The 14,480-nt window shown below is 35.7% G+C and overlaps 1 pseudogene; it reads right to left on the reverse strand.

The window, feature by feature from the left end:
• Positions 1-2,210: 2,210 nt before the first annotated feature.
• Positions 2,211-4,265, reverse strand: LOC121032724 (60S ribosomal protein L10-like; annotated as a pseudogene).
• Between the last annotated feature and the right edge of the window lie 10,215 nt (positions 4,266-14,480).

A 14,480-nucleotide genomic window follows, 5' to 3' on the forward strand; every position in this document is an offset into this window, starting at 1 on the left:
CTGTCCCAAAAATAAATAAACGTTGAAAAAAAAATAAATAAATAGTCATTTAGGAGTCACCCTCCTGACCTCATTGTGGAAAAGTATCCTGATGATAAAGGTTTAGTGCTTCTGCCAAAATAGTGTCTGCGTTCTTACTGGTCCATGGATTCAGGAAGCCTGAAATACCCAGATGGTAGCATTAGCTTATAGTTCAAGGACTCATGCTGTGGGGTATGAGTGCCAAATTAGCTCCCCTCTTGCATAATAATATCTTTAACCCAGAGTTACAAGATTGGGAAACACAAATTCACCCAATTCACCCACTGAGAATAAATTGTTATTATTTTATTGTATTTTATTATTTTATTTTAATTTTTAAATTTTATTTAATAATCTTTATACCCAACGTGGGGATTAAACACATGACCCCAAGATCAAGAGTCGCATGCTCTTCTGACTGAGCCAGCCAGGTGTCTATGGATGATGGCGTTTTAAACTCGTGCTTCTCCTCTGAGCTAGGATTTTGGTTATTTGTTTAACAGACTATTCCAAGCAGATTTTGGGTGGCATAGTGTGTGCTATGACAGTAAACAGAAAGATCATCAGCCCACTCTCATGTCTCCTTTACTGTAAAATGAGGTCCTGCAGCCAGAAAAGGAAGGGGTTCCAATACAGGCAACCTTCCACCAAGTGAATAATTATTATCAAGGAATGGTACCTTATCAGGGTACAGCATTGATCTCAGTTGTTGGCAGGTTGAACCTTTGCCATCCACGGGAGCTATATCAGCCATGGGTAAGCAAGACCTCTTGCCTATGTGTCTGTACATAATCTCCATCTCTGCCAACATGGCCACTTTGTCCATAAACCCATTGTACTAGCAATAGGGTGGACAATGACAAAAGATGAATGATTTCAACTAATTGAGTGATTTTGTCTATATGGTTGATCGGTGCCTCTTCCATGAAAAATTATTTCTGATAGGCATTAACATATGGTACAAAGATCTCTATTCTCCCATTTTCACTTGTACCTCTATGATCCTCTACCCCGGACCTTTTTATCTCTTTTTATCTCAGGTTTCTGACCAAGCCATTCCCCACTGCCGATAAATCAGGCTACTTCTCATTCTACATAAAATGGCTAACAGTTGTACCTCCCAAAGATGTTTGGGAACTTTTGGTAAGATTTTTCACAAGTTCATTTTACAGCCACTAACGTGTGAGGTTATAGCACAGCTAATGTTCATTTTCTGCTTGAACCCATATACCAGGTCAATCCCTCTACAAGCCAAGCTTGGATTTTTTTCCTTTTTCATTATCTGTATCAAAAGATCGGCTTTAAGATGAGCTGAGGTTGAAGCACAGTCAAAGCAAGGACAGAGGCATGGGCTTCCTGCTCGTGTTTGTGCCCTTTAAGAGGGAACAAACTGGCTTGTATCCTCTTAGAACCCTGTTGGAACCTATCTCATGAAAGGTAGTTCTATATCCATGGTCATGTGTCCTATCTCTATTAGGACACAATAGCATGTCAGGACTTGTTTTAAACAATAAAGAATAAAATTCTCCACTGGAGGTGACATAGTTTTTATCCTAATACCAAAAGTTGACCTTTTGATTTTCCTACTGGGACTTGCCAGACTTGCCATAAACTCCACACAACAGTTTTTCTCAACACTGATATTTATTTTTTTAATTTTTTTAAAATTTATTTTTGAGAGAGAGACAGAGTCTGAGCAGGGGAAGGTTAGAGAGAGACGGAGATACAGAATCCAAAGCAGGCTCCAGGCTCTGAGCTGTCAGCACAGAGCACCACACAGGGCTTTAACTCAGGAACCATGAGATCATGACCTGAGTTGAAGTAGGATGCTCAACTGACTGAGTCGCCCAGGTGCCCCAACACTGATATTTCTAATTTCTCAGGATCTGTTGGGGTAATACACTTAAGTGGCTGGACATGTTCTCCAATCCATTTCTGTTCTAAGACCGATCAAAGCTCGTAGCCTTTCATATCACACAGTGTATGGCGAGGTGTGGTATTCCTAGGTATGGCAAATACCAGCTGTGGAACACAAAGAAACATAATGGGGGTTATGTTTCTTTTGTCATGGTATGAGGTGCGAGATGAAATGATTTATATTTGGTTCTGAATGGGGTATTCTGGCCTCCCCTTAACCACTAAAAACTTTGCTGTTATGGCAGACACATAAAAATTTACAGTGGTTACACTCTACTTTCATTTTTCTTTTCTTTTCCTTTTTTTTTTTTTTTTTGACAGGAAGCAGGATTTATTGGTAGGCATGAATGGGGAGAAGCAGTGCTGAGGTTCTCATGAGTGCTGAGCCCACCATTTGTCCAAGGGATCACTGATTAGGGATGTGTTTGACCCCACAACCATCTGGGATGAGCTGCTTTTCAGCCACCATGTCTTCAAATTTGTCTGCATTAAACTTAGTAAATCCCCATTTCATGGAAATGTGGATCTTCTGGCAGCCAGGGAACTTGAACTTGGCCCTCTGTAGGGCCTCAATCGCATGCTCCTTGTTCTGCAACTTGGTACAGATGGACATGATGACTTGGCCAGTGTGGACCCTGGCCATTGTGCACTGGGGCTTTCCAAAAGCACCCCACATACCTGTCTGGAGCCTCTCCGCTCCAGCACAGGACAGTATCTTTTTGATACAGATGGCATGGAAGGGGTGGAGTTGCACTCGGATGTGAAACCATCTTTGCCACAGATTTTCACCATGTACTTTTTGGCGCAAATGTAGGCAGCCTCCAGGGCTTCAGAGGAAATCTACGCATTCATTTGACACCATGTGGCCACATAGTGGGAACTCATCCACTTTGGCCTTCTTCCACCCCAGGTCAAAAATGTGGGTCTTGGCATCAGGGACGCCTCTGCCGAAGCAAGACATTGGATACAACTTGTTCTTACAATACCAGTAACACCGGGTGGGGCAGTGGCCCGTGGCAACACCGAGATCTTCAGTGGTGCATGGAAGGAAAAGAGCTTACTCTCCTTTCTAGGTATTTTTCCAAGGTCTCCAACATACTATATCTTTCTTGATCACAGACCTAGTTAACGTGATGTCATTATAATAGATACGTATAATGTTCTGTGGAACATCCAAACTATATTATATTCTGACTATAGTACGACAAAGGTAAGGAGAATAAATGTATAATGTTGTTTGTTTATAAATGTAGTTTCTGATCCTTTATGAAAAAAATAACAAACAATACAATCACCAAACTCATAGCCACATACTAATTGAGTGATAGTGCTCCATGAATACTTTCATGTTTCAATACCTTCTGGGCTTCATAAAGCAGACATGTTTAGGAAGCTAGAGATTCTATTTTACTCCTGTGATTTAGAGACGTATCTCTCCCAAGCAGATTTATTTGTTTATATTCAAAGGGTTGTACAAATCTAGGTATCTTTCACTTCCTTTTCCTCAATGTTCAATAATCTATATAATTGTCTATAGAACCCTTTTGGATAAGACTGGTGGTATCGTTACCACATGGCTTCTAAGGTTTCAACCATTCCCATTCTTATCTGGGAATCCACTTATAGAATCTCCTCTACCATCAGCTGTGGCTTATAGAAAACAGCCAACACTGAGTTTCTTAGTAAATGCCCCTTATAGTTCATTCTCTTTGACCTTAGGAAATGGTCCATTCCTTTATGTGGTGATTAATTATTTTTCTGGTTTTCTAGCCTTACATACTGAAAACCCTCAGTGAATCCATTAAAAAGACAACTTTCAAAAGAAACCAAACAGCTTTGGAACCCTTCTTCCACCCTTTGCCATGGTAATTATGGCATTTGTAAGTATTTTTAAAATGTATTTTATTTATTTTGGAAGAGAGAGTAAGACTGCAAGTGGGGGAGGGGCAGACAGAGAGGGAGAGAGAGCGAATCCTAAGCAGGCCCTACACTGTCAGCAGGGAGCCCAACGCAGGGCTTGAACCCACAAACCACGAGATCATGACCTGAGCTGAAACCAAAAGCTGGATGCTTAACTGACTGAGCCACCCAAGTGCCCCAATTATATATTTCTACCTTACTCTACATGGGTATATTCTTTTTTTCTGCTTCTAGCAACCATCTTAACAGATCGTCCCCACCATCTCTTTGATTTCTTGCCAAGTAGTTAAATCCTGTATATCAGAAGAATGCTCCCAATAGTTTCACTTGTCCAATCTCTTGTTTTTGCCCCCTTAATCAATTAGAACATAATTACCTTCGTGCTCCCTCATATCCTGCCAGGACATGTTGGCTTGATCTTGCAGCTTCTTTGGAATAGTCCTTTTCCTGTGTTACAGAACCAACACATTTTGGATTGGGTCATGCTGCTCTAAATTAGTCTTAGTAAATACTAGATCTATATGTAGTAAACAGGAGGAGTGATGGCAGATCCCAAGGGAGGATTGTGTTGCCTTTTGTTGTAGTGGTAGAGGTAGCAATCAGGGGAAGGAGAGAGAGTTCTGAATTAACTTCCCAGAAGTCTTGAGAGCAAACTGAAGGTTGACGGAGGGGAGGTGAGTGGGGGGGATGGGCTAAATAGGTGATGAGCATTAAAGAGGGTACTTGTTGGGATGAGCACTGGGCATTATATGTAAATGATGAACCACTAAATTCTCCTGAAACCAATACTACACTATATGTTAACTAAATTGAATCTAAATAAAAATAAACCAGTAAACAAACAAACAAAAAACTAAAGAAATTTAAAAAATAAGGAAGAGAGGACAGGTCACTTCCACAGGCTCAGAGAGTTCAAGAAAATCTAAGGATTCAACATTGTGGTAGAGATTGATCCAGATAATCCTATCCCACATATTTGCTGTCCATTCTTTCTCAACCAAGACCATGGTTTTGGCATAACTCATCTGTTTTACATTTCTTGGACCTTGGTAGTTCTTGCTGGTAAGCAGCTTCCTCTGCTTTTCTCTTGAAGATTATGCTACCAAGGAGACCCTCTGGATTCCACAGGTGGCTTTCAGTTGCCTACTAATCAGTTAGCTTTTTGTTATCTTTTTTTAAATCTAGAATATCAATGGAATTTAATAAAAATCATACAATTTCATTGTCTTTATAATTACTGTTTTATTCATACTTTCCAAACCTGATATATCACACCCATTATTTCAATCTTCCACCAGTATATGATGCCAATTCAGTGAAGAAAGTATTAAGCATTCTATTGTGATACCTAAGTCAATCAGGTAGCACACCTCCATCACCAACATAATACAGAAATTCCCCTCTGTTGGCTTAAAATACATCAGTTTCCCCGTAAAGAGAAGGTTACGATAGAAACATTACTTTCCTAGTTGTAAAAAATCAAGTAATTCTCTCTACTCCCACTTTAGTCTGTCATGGGCCTTTTGCTTTATAAGTGCCATGTGAAACTCTTAGCTAACAATTGTTAACATGGCCTATAATTCTTTTCTGAATTATCCAGATACTTGTCTTAATTCCCCTATCCCCTCCCAGAATGTGGAGATGCAAAGTAGAACATGGACAGTATCCCAGATATTTGCAAACAATATCCCATAGTTCATTTGCAAATTGGTTTGTATGGGAATTGCCTCAATAGTTTAAGCCTTTGTCCTACTTAGAAAGATTCCAAATAATAGGTTTATTGTATTTGCTTATTTGTTTTTAACTTGAATTATGCAAACAGTTGTTTCAATTTTTCTTCTCACCTATTGAAAAACCACAGGAGACCTTATTACAAATAATCATTTATTAACTATCTGTTTGCTATGGGAATTGAAGTCTTGGGCTTTGAAAATATGTCATAAATTATAACTGCTAATATGAAAATGAACATAAAAGTACACTTAAATTTTTTTTTAATTTTGTTTTACATTTATTTCTTTTTGAAAACAGAGAGACAGAATGTGAGTGGGGGAGGGGCAGAGAGAGAAGGAGACACAGAATCGGAAGCAGGTTCCAGGCTCTGAGCTGTCAGCCCAGAGCCCGATGCAAGGCTAGAACCCATGAACTGTGAGATCATAACCTGAGCCGAAGTTGGTTGCTTAACCAACTGAACCACCCAGGAACCCGTCACTTTTAAAAATATTTCAATAAAAATAAAAATGGTGCCCATATATTATTTCCATTAAGGTGTTTTGTTATAATAGCATGGATAAAAAATTGGCTAATTACAAAAAAGTCATCATTTGTCCATGGCACGGAGTCACTTTAAATACATGATACAGGGTCAATATAAGGAAAAGATTTATTTTGCTTTGTTCTTTTTTGAAGGATGACAAGTTAGGAAACAGAAAACTTCCTTAAATACAAAAATAAATTCCAAGAGCTTTTATTAAGTTTAAAACACAAAACAACATATGCACATGATATGTATAAGTTTTGCCTTCAATTGTATGTTTTTCAGATGACAATGCTACATCTTCTCAAATACATAGCTCAAATTGCCCTAATGTAAAAATTTTAAAGCGGCCTCACAAAGACTTCCAGTTCAATCCGAGATGGAGTAAGAGGAACCACACTGCATGAAACAACGAAAAATCATGGCACTTATGTATGTTACAATGACTTTCAAGATATTCTACGTCATACAAAATGGCTAGTGATCTCTAAAATGTGAGAAACGAGGTGAGCTCTGTGATTGTCACATCTTACTGCTGGAGGAATTTTTCAGAATGTTGTTCTTTTCAGACTGTTGTTTTTCAGACTGTTGTTAGACCCTCAGCCAGAGTCCAGGGTCTCCCTAGGTTGAGAGTCCAGGGAAATCAAGGTGGCTGTAATTTGCAGCTCAGGGTAACTGCCAAGAAAGACCTACATAAAGAGGGAAAACCTAGAGACCTTCAGAAGATCCATCTGTAATATTGGGTTGAGAAGAGATCAACTAATGCATATGAGGAAAATACTAAAGACAAGAAAGAGAGAATTTAGTAGAAGGTACTTGGGACATCAAAATAACAGGGAATATTGCCTGTTCCAAGCAGTCAGAGTAGAAAGATTTATAATTTGTGAAGCATTATTTAGCATACTAATAAGTGTTTAAATATTGGTTTGATCTTACATAACAAAACTTAAAGGAAAAACTTGAAGGGAACAAACTGATTTCAAATCACATGACTTTGTCAAAGAACACAGTTCAATAAAATTTTTAATAATATGAAAAGATTCAGCATCCAGCATACACAATGTTGAGCTGTCAAACAAAAATTTTCACATATGCAAAGAAATAAGTAAATGCTATCCATAATGAGAAAGGTTAATTAATCTCTCTAACCTGAATTAGACATGATAAAGATGATAAAATTAGTGAAAAAAGACATTAAAACAGTTATTATGCTTGTTTTCCGTAGGTTAAAGAAGGTAGAGAAAAAATGGCGCATGTAAAATCAATAAATAGTAGATATAGAAAAAGGTGCAAACTGAACTTCTAGAGATTCAGATATGATATTTAAGATAAAAATGATCTGGATGTCATTAGTAGTAGATTAGCATGCAGAAAAATGTTTAATGAACTTGAAGCAATGGCAATAAAGCCTATTCAAAATGAAGAGAGACAGAAAGAACAGTTTCAGTGAACTATGGGGCAAATCGAGAAGTTAAATTTATATTAAATTGAAATGCCTGAATCAGAAGTGGAAAAATTATTTGAAGAGGTAAAGACTGACATTTCCCCCCAAACTTGGTGACAACTATCAGCCCACAGATCCAAGAAATTAAATGAACCTAAGCACAAAGAATATACCAGTGCACATAATAAAATTATTTACCACCAGCGATAAAGAAATATTAAAATTCCAAGAGAAATGACACACATTACATACCAACGAACAAAGATAAAGATAAGAGTAGATTTTTTTTTATTTTGTCAGAAACAATACAAGCTAGAAGAAAAATGGGAGGGAAAAAAAAGCTTTAAAGTATTTAAAGAAAAGAATTTTCAATGTAGGTAACTTTACCAACCAAAAATATCTTTCAAAGTTAAAGGCTTTTTCAGATATACATAAGTGAAATTATTTGACATTTATAGACCTACACTATAAGAGATGTTAACAAAAGTTCTTCGGGGCACCTGGCTGGCTCAGTGTGTTAAGTATCTGACTCCTGGTTTTGGCTCAAGTCATGATCTCACAGCTTTGTGTGTTCAAGCCCCACACCAGGTTCTGTGCTGGCAGTAGGGAGCCTGCTTGGGGTTCTCTCTCTCTCCCCTTCTCACACTGCCCCTCCCCCCACTCATGCTGTCTCTGTCTCTCTCAAAACAAATAACTAAACTTAAAAAAAAGTTCTTCAAGCAAAAGGGATGGATGGCAGATGAAAAGCTGGATGGACAAAACAGGATAAAGAGAACTAGAAATGGTAGGCATGAATTTTTCTTATTTTTTAAAATATCTAAAAACAGAATCATTTTTTTAAAGCAAACATAACAACATATTGTGGTGTTTATAGGCTAGAGGGAAGTAAAATGTAAGAAAATAATAGCACAAATTTGAGGAGGATGAAATAGAAAAATACTATTATAAGACTCTATATACATTAAACAGTATAGTATAATGTAAAGGTGTATTGTGATATGGTAAAGATGTATACTATAGATCCTAAAGAAACCACTAATGTAACAAATAAAGAGCTGTAGCTCACACATGAAAGAAAGAGATCAGATAAAAATAATAACTATATAATTAATTTGATGGAAAGCAGAAAGAGAAAAGAGAAACAAAGAAGACATAAGAGGAAAATAGCAAGATGGTAATTTTACACCAAGACATATCAACAATAACGTTAAAGATAAATGATCTAAACACATCAATTAAAAAGTAAAAATTCTCAGACTGCCCCCCCACCGCCCCGTCCCTTCCTCTCTCCCTCTCTCTGGAGCCTGCTTCAGCTCCTCTGCCCTCCGTTCTGTCTGTCCCTCCCTCTCTCTTTCTCTATCTCTCTTTGTCTCTCTCTCAAAGATAAAAAAAAAAAAAAAACATTTAAAAATCACTATCTCGTTGCAGCACAAAATCCACCAGTGTGTTTCACATTATGATTCTCAATCATCTACTAAAATTCTCATGTTTTAGAAATATTACTTAAGACCAAATGCTTAAAAGAACTCCCCCATTACTAAAAATATAAATAAGATTGATTACATGGCTATCCAAGCTCTGCATACACTTTGACCTATATTGCTAAAATCATAGAGGCCAAGAAGTGAAAATGGTTTAACTTCTAACATTGGCCTCAGTGTTCCTCTTCAGTTCATTATAGAGTTGTCCAAGTATGGTCTGCTTAATTTCCTCCATACTTTGCCAGGCTGAATACATTTAATTAAAATCCTTTTACTTAATAAATGAAGACAGTATGGTGACTCATCTAAGAAATAAAGCCCTTGTACAAATTTGATCATTAGGAGCAAGCTCTGGGCTCTGAACTCATCTGGTTTCTGTCTCAACTTCATTTTGCCTGCCTTCCTTAAGTTTTAGTTTATTTTCACAGCAAGAATATGTCTACACAGAGAAATGTTAAGTATATTTCTGTGATGATTTTTCCTTTTCCCCCAATTCCAGTATCTATATGGGGGAAAAAAATCACTAAATCAATAACAATCAAGTAAGACGATACATCTGAAAGTATACAAAGGCAGGCATTATCAATAGTATTAGTATTTGTTGCTACTGTTACTGTTACTATTATTTCTGAGAAATGGAGAATAGAAAAAAAAGGGTGGAAGGGAAATAAGAAAAGAGAGAAAAGGAAGAAAAGGAAGAAAAAGTATCATTGGCTACCTTCACTATCCTAATTTTTGTGTTGAGGGATTTTAATCTTCTATTCTAGAAACCAAGGTAGCATTATGAGTACTCAAACAGCCTTCTCTCTTTCTGGAGTTGCCAGATTTAACAAAGAAAAATCCAGGACATCTAGGTAAATTTGAAATTAAGAGAAACAATAAGTGATTGTTTTCATAAAAGTGTTTCATGTCTCATGCAATATTTGAGACTTAGTGAAAAATATTTGTTGTTTATCTAAGATTCAATTTAATTATGCATCCTGCATTTTATCTGGCAACTCTAGCCTTTACTCCTATATGTTTCACCTTCAAATGATATGTGCCCCTAGGAAAGCATGTAAGAGTAACTTTCGTGACACATATAATCCAGTTTCATAGGGGTGCAAACTTCCTCTCACCAGCTAAGTATGGAAGCAAAACTTCCTACATTTTTTTGTTTGGCAAATAGCCAACTTGAAGGGATAAAAGACTAAAGAGGAACAGAAGCATAAGGAGCTGAGCAGGGGAGTGTCTTCGCAGAGATCATAAAAACAAAGTGAACTGGGTGAAAATTTAGAAAGTATATGGCTTGGGATATAAGAAGGCAGAACATGGACCAAGAGGCTGTAGCAATGGCTCAAACTCGTCCCATTACACACAGGACTGTATGCGAGCAAGTGGGTGAAATCAATAAATTAATTGAAAAACTACCTCTGCTGAATCAAACATTCTATTGAGTCATAACATGTGTTTACTAACATTAGCATGGGTAAATGCACCCCTCTTTTAAAATAGCCAATTTGGACTCCAACATCTTTTTCAATCTTCTAATGTTACCAAATGTAAATATTTAAGAAATGAAAAGTGTACTGATAATTCTGCTTGTGCTACCAGATATAATTCATGCACCAGAGCCTGAATGGTTGAGAATTCTCTTTTCTTTGTTCTTTAAGTATAGCTTTTATCTCAGATCTGCACAAGTCCTACTCATTCAGCCAATTATTTCCAAATGTTATACGTGTTACTTGATCTTTAGTAGAAAGAGCAGTGAACTAAAAAATCAGGAATCAGGATACTCATCTTCTCTTCTACCTTAAACTTGGTCAACAGTCACTCAGCTCCTCTGTGACTCATTTTCGTACTCGGATAATGCAAATTAATAAGACCTCTGCCTTACCGCATAAGATTCTTAAGGAACTTAATGATCTTTTAATGTGTTGGAGTATAGAATAAAAACTAGTATTCCAGACTCATCTCAGACAGCAAGAGGCTATAGGAAGTTAGTAGCCATTTTATGTCAGCTAGTGAAATAGTAGGTTTGCCAACAATTTAGTTGAAATGAAGACTAGGTAGGGTAACCCTGTAATTTATTGTTCAAACTGAAAGATTTGGGTAGTAAAAGGGCTATTCATAATAATCCTGGTCAGCAGAAATAAATGGGGATTATCACAAGCAATTGAGCTACATGGTCACTCTAGGTCTGGGGGCCTAGTCTTACATTTACATTTACAAAGACTCTGCAGCATTTTTACTGAGATTGCATTTTTGTTTTGTGTGATGGATAAGAGTGGAGTGATAGAGATTTGGAGGTACACAGGGATTCCCAAAGAAAGGAAAACTGTTCAGGGATTGGCATGTAAATTTAATTACAGAAGAATGGATTTCAAAAACCTAGTAAAGATCTGAAGAATTACATACCTGTAACTCTAAAAGAGAAGAAATATTGTAAAACACGTAATTATCATATTCCGGCAACATCTAAAACTAATGAAGAAGTAAAAAAGCGTGAGTAATTTTGTAGTCATTTTAAAAATGATATTTAAGATGGAAATAAGTGATTTTATTTGTTTATTTATTTATTTATTTAATTAATTTTTACTTCATTTTCGAGAGTGAGAGAGACAGAAGATGAGCAGGGGAGGGCAGAGAGGGAGACACAGAATATGAAGTAGGCTCCAGACTCTGAGCTTGTCCGCACAGAGCCTGATGCAGGGCTCGAACTGACAAACCATGAGATCGTGACCTGAGCTGAAGTCAGACATTCAACCCACTGAGTCACCCAGGCACCCCCTTGATGATTATATTTATATTCCAGACTGCCTTATGAACCAAACATCATAATATGGACATACATATTTTTAAAGTTCGATAAGGAGAAAAGCTTGCAAAAATCTTCAAAAGATAATACACTTTGTAAGCTGGTAAAGGAAAATGCTACACTATAATAATGAAAAAGAAGATTATCTTACATTATGTTATCTTATTTAATCAGTCTGACTAATGAAATATATATTTTATGCAATAGCTTAGAAAAATTAAGTAACCAATTAAACTCAAAAAACTAGTAAGTGACGAAACTAAGAATCAGCTTAATTCTCCTTGACACAAAACAGATGCTATGAATAAGCCCCAAAACCAAACCTCACATTGTGATATTTGAATGGATATATATATTGTGCAAAATCATACAATATAATCCTATATAGAATTGAGAATTAATGAAATACTGTGAAATACTCCAGCACCCAAAATATGGTTGAATCTCTCAAAACCAATATTGAACAAAAGAAGCCAGAGATAAACATAGTGTATGATCCTATTTATATAAAGTTCAAAAATAGGCATCACTAAGCTATAATGATGAACAATTCTTAATTAGGTGGTAAGAGTATATGGGGAAAAAATAAGTGATAATCACAAAATTTAGAGTAATAAACATTTCGAGGAAGGAGGATTCATAGTTGTAAGCCTCTGAGGTGCTGGAAATGTTCCTTATCTTCATGTAGGTTTTGAATATACAGTGTGTGCTTTGGGAAATTATTAAACTATATTTATGCTTTATGTACTTTTCTGTATGTATAGTATATAATAATTCAAAGTTACATAGTTAAGAATTTATGGATATTTCTATGTCACTAAATTTTTTTTAAGTTCCTTGGAGAATTACATTTGTAGAAATATATAATGTCAGAGCTGACTCTAAAAGAAATAGAAAACCCAAAAAAATCATAACCATTTAAGCAAAATACATCTAAATTTTAGTTGTCCCTAAATGGCTATATAGGATGTTCTCCTAAGTATTTAACAGGCAGATAAATTAAATTTATACAAACTCCTTTAGAATAGAGAAAAATAGAAAATCACTTCCAAAGTACTTTATGAGAATAGTAAAAACCTAATTTCAAAACTAAGTAAGGACCAATAAAGAGGGAGGGGATTACATGGTTACCCCACTCCTGAACATAGAATACCCCAAACAAAGAATTAGCAAATACAGATTTTTAAAAAGATAATATACCATGATAAAGTTGTGTTTATTCCAGGAATGCAAGCTTAACCAAATATCAGAAAAAGACTGAATTAGCTTCATTTACATTTTTAAGAAGAAAAAACATATGATCATCTCCATAGTTGCAGATATAAAATTTCACAAAATCCAACATTTTATAGCTGAAAATATTTAACAAACTAAAATAATATAGAACTTCTTAACAAAATTCAACAAGCAAGGCATACAAAAGAATTTTAAAACTAAGAAATAGACAGGAATTCCTTATAGAAAGTCAACAATAACATTAGAAATAATAATAAAATGCCGAAACTATTAGTAAAAAAGCAATCAAGACGTGAATGCTTGCTATTATCAATTCTTTTAAACAGTTTAACTGTATTGGTGCCTACACATTTTAGCTAGGTAGGAAAAAATAGAGAGGAGTATAAAAATAGGAAAAGAATAGTGTAAAAATTGGAAAGACAAAAAAACCTGTCAATATTTGCAGATGAACAGATTGTTTACACAGAAAATTTCCCCCCCAATTATTTAAACATTATTTGAATTAGAAAATTTAGCAAGCTTGATGGATTAAACAATCAGTAGTCAAAATAAATTGCATATATATATATATATATATGAAAATCAGACAAAATACTCAATTACAGAAATGTTCACAAACCACAAAACACATGCAAGAATCAATTTTATATCTATATACTAACAATGAAAGTAAAAACACAGTACTACTTGCATTCATTTTAGAGAAAATGGAGAATTTATAATAGACAACAAAATGTGGAATCCAGATGCTGAAAATTACAAAATATTGATGACAGAAATCAAAGAAGACTTAAATAAATGGAGTCACTTATCAAGTCCACAGAATGGAAGAGTCAGTATAGTAAAGATATTGAGTATCCTCAAATTGTTCTATAGATTGAATGCAATTCCATTACAATTTTTACAGAGGTATTTTGCAAATATAAACACTTACTCTAAAGTGCATGTGGCAAAGTATAGGCCCTAGAATAATTAAAATAATCTTGAAAAAGAGGGGTAAAATGGAAGGATTACTCTACTTCACATGAAGCTCTACTATGTGCCTAAAGAGGTCAGGGGACTGTGACACTGGTGTCGAAATGAAAACATAAAGAAATGACACAAAATAGGAAATTCAATAATAAATCCGCACAGATGTGTCCAACTAGTTTTTGACTAAGATGAAAAGTAGTAAAAGAATAGCCTTTTGAATAAATGGTGTGGGAGCAACGGAACACACATAGGTCAGAAAGTGAATCTCATGCTTAATACAAAATCTCATGCTTAATACAAAAATAACCCAAAATGAACCATAAGGCTAAATGTCAAGCTATAAAATTTTGTTAAAGTTCCTCATACGTAAACATAGGAACCTTTGTACTTTTGTAGTAGCCAGAGTTTTCCTGAGACATAGAACAAATAGAGGTG

Source organism: Herpailurus yagouaroundi, unplaced genomic scaffold (assembly GCF_014898765.1).
Source record: "Herpailurus yagouaroundi ecotype Mexico unplaced genomic scaffold, PumYag 142, whole genome shotgun sequence".
NCBI classification, from domain to species: domain Eukaryota; kingdom Metazoa; phylum Chordata; class Mammalia; order Carnivora; family Felidae; genus Herpailurus; species Herpailurus yagouaroundi.